The following is a 6651-nucleotide window of genomic DNA, read 5'->3' on the forward strand; positions in this document are numbered from 1 at the left end:
TCTTTTATTTCTTTTTTCTCAGCTTTATTATAGTATAATTCATATATAAAGACTACTCATATACAATGTATACAATTTAAGAAGTTTGGACTTTGTTTCTTTTTCAAAATGAGCATGGTTGTACATGAAATTACCACAAGTTACTTAAGATACATCTTAATTAATACCAAGCGTTAGTTTAGACTTCACTCATAATTGGATGATCTATATGCTGTTTGACTGCATGATGTTTACAGTTCAGAGGTTCCTAGGAGATAATTTTTTCCTGTTCATTTAGATCAGATTTGGAAAAATATATTGCAATAAATAAGAGATTTTCCCATTATAATGATTATTGTTTAATGATATTTTAGATGTTCCATTTTCAATAATGTACGAAAAAAAGTTATAAATATAAAAGAAGGCAATGTGCACATGATATCATTGTATCCCTATGAAATTTTGTGAAATAAACAAAGGAATTGGAATTATGGAAGTTGAATAGAATTAATGGCCGTATGATAAAGACATAACAACAAGAACTTTCACATGAAAGCATCTTTAGTAAGTTAGAGGACATAATGGGAAAAAAAACTACTAACAACAGAAAATAAAAATAAATCTAAGAGAAATCTTAAATGTCAACCAAAAAGACTCTTTAAAAAAATCTTCAGAAAGCTTACCAGTTGATCCTCAAATCTAACAGAAGAAAATCAGCACAATTTGAGAAATATTGATTTTAATAAAGGGAAGAGAATGGAATATTCATGGATAGAAATAGCATAACTAAAAACATGTTTCAGTTCAGTTCAGTTGGTCAGTCGTGTCCGACTCTTTGCGACCCCATGAATCGCAGCACGCCAGGCCTCCCTGTCCATCACCAACTCCTGGAATTCACTCAAACTCACGTCCATTGAGTTGGTGATGCCATCCAGCCATCTCATCCTCTATCGTCTGCTTCTCCTCCTGCCCCCAATCTCTCCCAGCATCAGAGTCTTCTCCAATTAGTCAACTCTTCACATGAGGTGGCCAAAGTACTGGAGTTTCAGCTTTAGCATCATTCCTTCCAAAGAAATCCCAGGGCTGATCTCCTTTAGAATGGACTGGTTGGATCTCCTTGCAGTCCTAGGGACTCTCAAGAGTCTTCTCCAACACCACAGTTCAAAATCATGTATACCTGTGGCAGATTCATTTTGATATTTGGCAAAACTAATACAATTATGTAAAGTTTAAAAAAAAAAAAAAAAAAGCATCAATTCTTCAGCGCTAAGCTCTCTTCACAGTTCAACTCGCACATCCATACATGACCACAGGAAAAACCATAGCCTTGACTAGACGGACCTTTGTTGGCAAAGTAATGTCTCTGCTTTTGAATATGCTATCTAGGTTGGTCATAACTTTCCTTCCAAGGAGTAAGCGTGTTTTAATTTCATGGGTGCAGTCATCATCTGCAGTGATTTTGGAGCCCCCAAAAATAAAGTCTGACACTTTCCACTGTTTCCCCATCTATTTCCCATGAAGTGATGGGACCGGATCCCATGATCTCCGTTTTCTGAATGTTGAGCTTTTAAGCCACCTGTTTCACTCACTTCTTTCACTTTCATCAAGAGGCTATTTATTCTTCACTTTCTGCCATAAGGGTAGTGTCATCTGCATATCTGAGGTTATTGATATTTCTCCCGGCAATCTTGATTCCAGCTTGTGCTTCTTCCAGCCCAGCGTTTCTCATGATGTACTCTGCATATAAGTTAAATAAGCAGGGTGCCAATATACAGCCTTGATGTACTCCTTTTCCTATTTGGAACCAGTCTGTTGTTTCATGTCCAGTTCTAACTTTTGCTTCATGACCTGCATACAGATTTTTCAAGAGGCAGGTCACGTGGTCTGGTATTCCCATCTCTTTCAGAATTTTCCACAGTTTATTGTGATCCACACAGTCAAAGGCTTTGGCATAGTCAATAAAGCAGAAATAGATGCTTTCCTGGATCTCTCTTGCTTTTTCCATGATCCAGCGGATGTTGGCAATTTGATCTCTGGTTCCTCTGCCTTTTCTAAAACCAGCTTGAACATCTGGAAGTTCACATGTTTAGCATTTTCAAATAAATTTATAAGTACAATTAAATGTTAATCAAAATTCCAATGAAATGTCTTAAAACTAAAAAACAAAGAGTAAAATATTTTTTAGAAAGTAAACCAGCCAGAATAAATAAAATGTTTTTGTAAAAGAAGAATAATATGGAGACTTTATGTGCCTTGTATTATTATGTATGACACAGCAATATGAAAGAATATTCTATTCAAAAAAAGAGTAGCCACACCAGGAAAACAACGAGGGTTCTAGACACAAATCCTTTCATATACAAAAAGTGTTTGTGATAAAAGAAATATAAAAATTAGCAAGGAAGTTGACAATTGCTTAATAAGTAGTGATGAGATTTCATCCCCACTAGAATATAAAATCCACAAAAGGCATTTCGTTCACCACTGTTTCATTTAATGCTTGGAAGATTGTCTTCACAGGGTAGATGTTCATGATGTACTTGTTGAATCAAAAATGGTATGGAAAAGTTCATTTTGATCCTCATATCACACAACACTTTAACATTGAGTTTAGATAAATTGAGGCTTCTCTGATGGCTCAGGTGGTGAAGAATTTGCCTGCAATGCAGAAGACCTGGGTTCAATCTCTGGGTCAAGAAGGTCCCCTGGAGAAGGGAATGACTACCCACTCCATTATTCTTGCCTGGAGAATTCCATGGACTGAAGAGCCTGGTGGGCTACACCCCATGGTGTTGCAAAGAGTCAGACATGACTGAGTGATTAACACCTTTGCTTTTCTTTCACTTTAGATAAATTGTGTAGTTAAAAAAACTCTAGGAAAATATAAACAAATATAAAATCTTTTGATGGAGGAAAACTTTCTAAACATAACATCATTATTTATTATTATAAAATAATATTATGAATAGAATTACCCTCAAATATAGATTGAAATATGGTATCTGAAAGTTACAAGACTTTAAAACAATTAACAAGGCAAAAATAATTCAAAATATGCATAATAAACTTGTAAATTAGTAAATAAAACATTAAGTCCCTATAACTTTATGAAAAAAAGAACATGAATAAATAGTTCAGAAAAGAGAAAATATAAGTAGGATGAGATGGCTGGATGGCATCACTGACTCGATGGACAGGAGTTTGAGTGAACTCCGGGAGTTGGTGATGGACAGGGAGGCCTGGCGTGCTGCGATTCATGGGGTTGCAAAGAGTCGGACACGACTGAGTGACTGAACTGAACTGAACTGAAGAAATAGAAAACGTTCAAATTCTCAAGTAATGCAGAAATACAAATTAAAACAACAATAATATACATATGAAATACTTAAACACTATTTAGGACTTGCAGTGGGGTGATATAATAGGCATGCTCAAATATGAGTGTAACAGAGTCTAAAAGCTCCTGTGCTGTTTGACTTAGTATTTCCATTTCTAGGAACCAAACTAAACAACATAAGTGTACAAAAAATATTTCTAATGTGTACTGAAATTTTGAAGGCAATCAGATGGCTGAGGTTTGTGTTCCATGTAGAAACTGAATACTAGGTTTGGGAATTAGATAGGAAAGGAGAAGATTCATGGTTAGAGCAAATTTGAGTGGCATAAAGCAGGAGGAACTTACAATGAAAAGGGGAAAACCTAAGGAAACTAAAGTGAGAATTGGCCTGGGTAGAACAGTAGATCTTTTTTTTTTTTTTTTTTTTTAATTCAGTCTCTATATGAGAAGAGAAAAGGCTCACATTTTTCATTGTAATTTAGGTACAAACCCCTGGCTTTAAGTTATAAGGAAACTGCTTATGGCCATCATGAGGTGGAATTTGTGCTGAAGATCTGCAAAGTACTTTGCAATTCCATCCTTACTTACTAAGAGTTGTGCCACAGGGAATATTGTCCTTCAAGATATCAAAATTACCTATTACTAGAAAGCATGTTAACATCTAAAACATTTTGAGTAAGCAGTAAGGTAATAATTTGATTCCAGATTCTCTCAATGTCCCCCCTCTCCAATCCTTGCCGTTTATTTGGTTATCTCTGAAGTACAGTTCCTAAAATGTTCCTTTCAGTCATGAAAGCTGAAAATCACCAGTGCTTTTGCATTATATATCCTCATATGCTGAAGCTTCTGTGTTCTCAAGATAAACTGTTTACAAAATCCTGCAACGCATGGAAGCTAATAGTCAGTTCAGGAACTCAGTCATGTCTGACTCTGCGACCTCATAGACTGTAGCACACTGGATTTCCCCGTCCATCACCGACTGCCAGGGCTTACTCAAACTCATGTCCATTGAGTCCTGATGCCATCCAACCATCTCATCCTCTGTCATCCACTTCTCCTCCAGCCTTCAATCTTTCCCAGCATGAGGATCTTTTCAAAAGAGTCAGTTTTTCCCACCAGGTAGTCAAATTATTGGAGATTCAGCTTCAGCATAAGCTAAAATATTCCAATGAATATTCAGGACTGATTTCCTTTAGGATTGATTGGTTGGATATCCTTGCTGTCCAAGGGACTCTCAAGAGTCTTCTCCAACACCACAGTTCAAAACCATCAATTCTTCAGTGCTAAGCTTTCTTCACAGTTCAACTCTCACATCCATACATGACCACTGGAAAAACCATAGCCTTGACTAAACGGACCTTTGTTGGCAAAGTAATGTCTCTGCTTTTTAATATGCTGTCTAGGTTGGTCATAACTTTTCTTCCAAGGAGCAAACGTATTTTAATTTCATGGCTGCAGTCACCATCTCCAGTGATTTTGGAGCCCCCGAAAATAAAGTCTTTCATTGTTTCCATTGTTTCCCCATCTGTTTGTCATGAAGTGATGGGACCAGATCCCATGCTCTTAGTTTTTTGAATGTTGAGTTTTAAGCTAACTTTTTCACCCTCCTCTTTCACTGTCTTCAAGAGGCTGTTTAGTTCTTCTTCGCTTTCTGCCATTTGCATATCTGAGGTTATTGATATTTCTCCCAGCAATTGTGATTCCAGCTTGTGCTTCATCTAGTCCAGCATGTCTCTGCATATAAGTTAAATAAGCAGGGTGACAACATACAACCTTTACATACTCCTTTCCCAATTTGGAACCAGTCTGTTGTTCCATGTCCAGTTCTAACTGTTGCTTTTTGACCTGCATACAGATTTCTCAGGAGATAGATCAGGTGGTCTGGTATTCCCATCTCTTGAAGAATTTTCCACAGTTTGTTGTGATCCACACAGTCAAAGGCTTTGGCATAGTCAATAAAGCAGAAGTAGATATTTTTCTGGAACTCTCTCTCAAGAAGGCTATTATGATGTTCACTCAATTGCTTGAATTCTTTGCTTTCTAAAATATCTCTAATGACTTTTCTAAAATTTTTTCCCCTGTAACTTACAATAGGTTCTGTAAATGAAAAGAATAGGGAATGGTCATGGTAGAAGGAACCTGATTTATGTTGGTTTCAGGGAAATCACTAAATTTATTCATTATTCTACACAGATATAAATATGCAAATGAACTTGCTTTGATCTTCTATAATATAATTATTTGTTAGACATCAAAAACTTCTTTTTAAAAACTTTTAATTTTGCATAAACTTTTAATTTTGCAAAACTTTTAATTTTGTTAATAAAGCTGATTAACAAATAATGTTGTAGCAGTTTCAAGTGAACAGCAAAGGGATTCAGCCATGCATACACATGTATCCATCCTCTCCCAAACTCCCCTCCCACCCAGGCTGCTACATCAGTTCAGTTCAGTTCAGTTCAGTTGCTCAGTCATGTCCGACTCTTTGCCACCCCATGAATCGCAGCACGCCAGGCCTCCCTGTCCATCACCAACTCCCAGAGTTCACTCAAACTCCTGTCCATCGAGTCAGTGATGCCATCCAGCCATCTCATCCTCTACATAACACTGAGCGAATTTCCATGTGCTATACCTTAGGTCCTCGTAAGTTATTCATTTTAAATATAGCAGTGGGTACATGTCCATCCCAAACTCCCTAACTATCCCTTCCCTGCATCTTTCTCCCCAGCACAGTAAGTTCATTCTGTCTGTGAATCTGTTTCTGTTTTGTAAGTAAGTTCATTTGTATCATTTCTTTTTAGATTGCACATATAAAGGATGCCATATGGTATTTCTTCTTCTCTGTCTTACTTACTTCACTCAGTGTTACAATCTCTGGGTCCATCCATGGTGCTGCAAATGGCATTATTTCATTCTTTTTAATGCCTGAGTAATTTTCCATTGTATATATGTACCACATCTTCTTTATCCATTCCTCTATTGTAGGCATCAAAAACTTCTGCAAATTTTTTGTAAGATTATCTTTCAGCCAAAAATTAATGCATGAAAGAATTTGGTAAAATAAAGAAAATAATATCTATACACCAAGCATATTAGATACAACCATCTTTCCTGTCATTATAGTATCTCTGTTTCTGCTTCTTGATTTTTTTTTGTTTAACATTTTAACATATAAAATTTATAAAGAATTCACAGACTTCATTGCCTTCAAAATGTTACCTGCTATAAATTCTTGCTTTTCAAATTTTAGAATCTATAGGGTAGTTTCAAATAAAATATTAATATAAGTTTGCAAGACATGGAAATACTCTTTGCAAGTTAGTAATACAGTAATC

This window comes from Bubalus bubalis, chromosome 20 (assembly GCF_019923935.1).
Source record: "Bubalus bubalis isolate 160015118507 breed Murrah chromosome 20, NDDB_SH_1, whole genome shotgun sequence".
NCBI classification, from domain to species: Eukaryota; Metazoa; Chordata; class Mammalia; order Artiodactyla; family Bovidae; genus Bubalus; species Bubalus bubalis.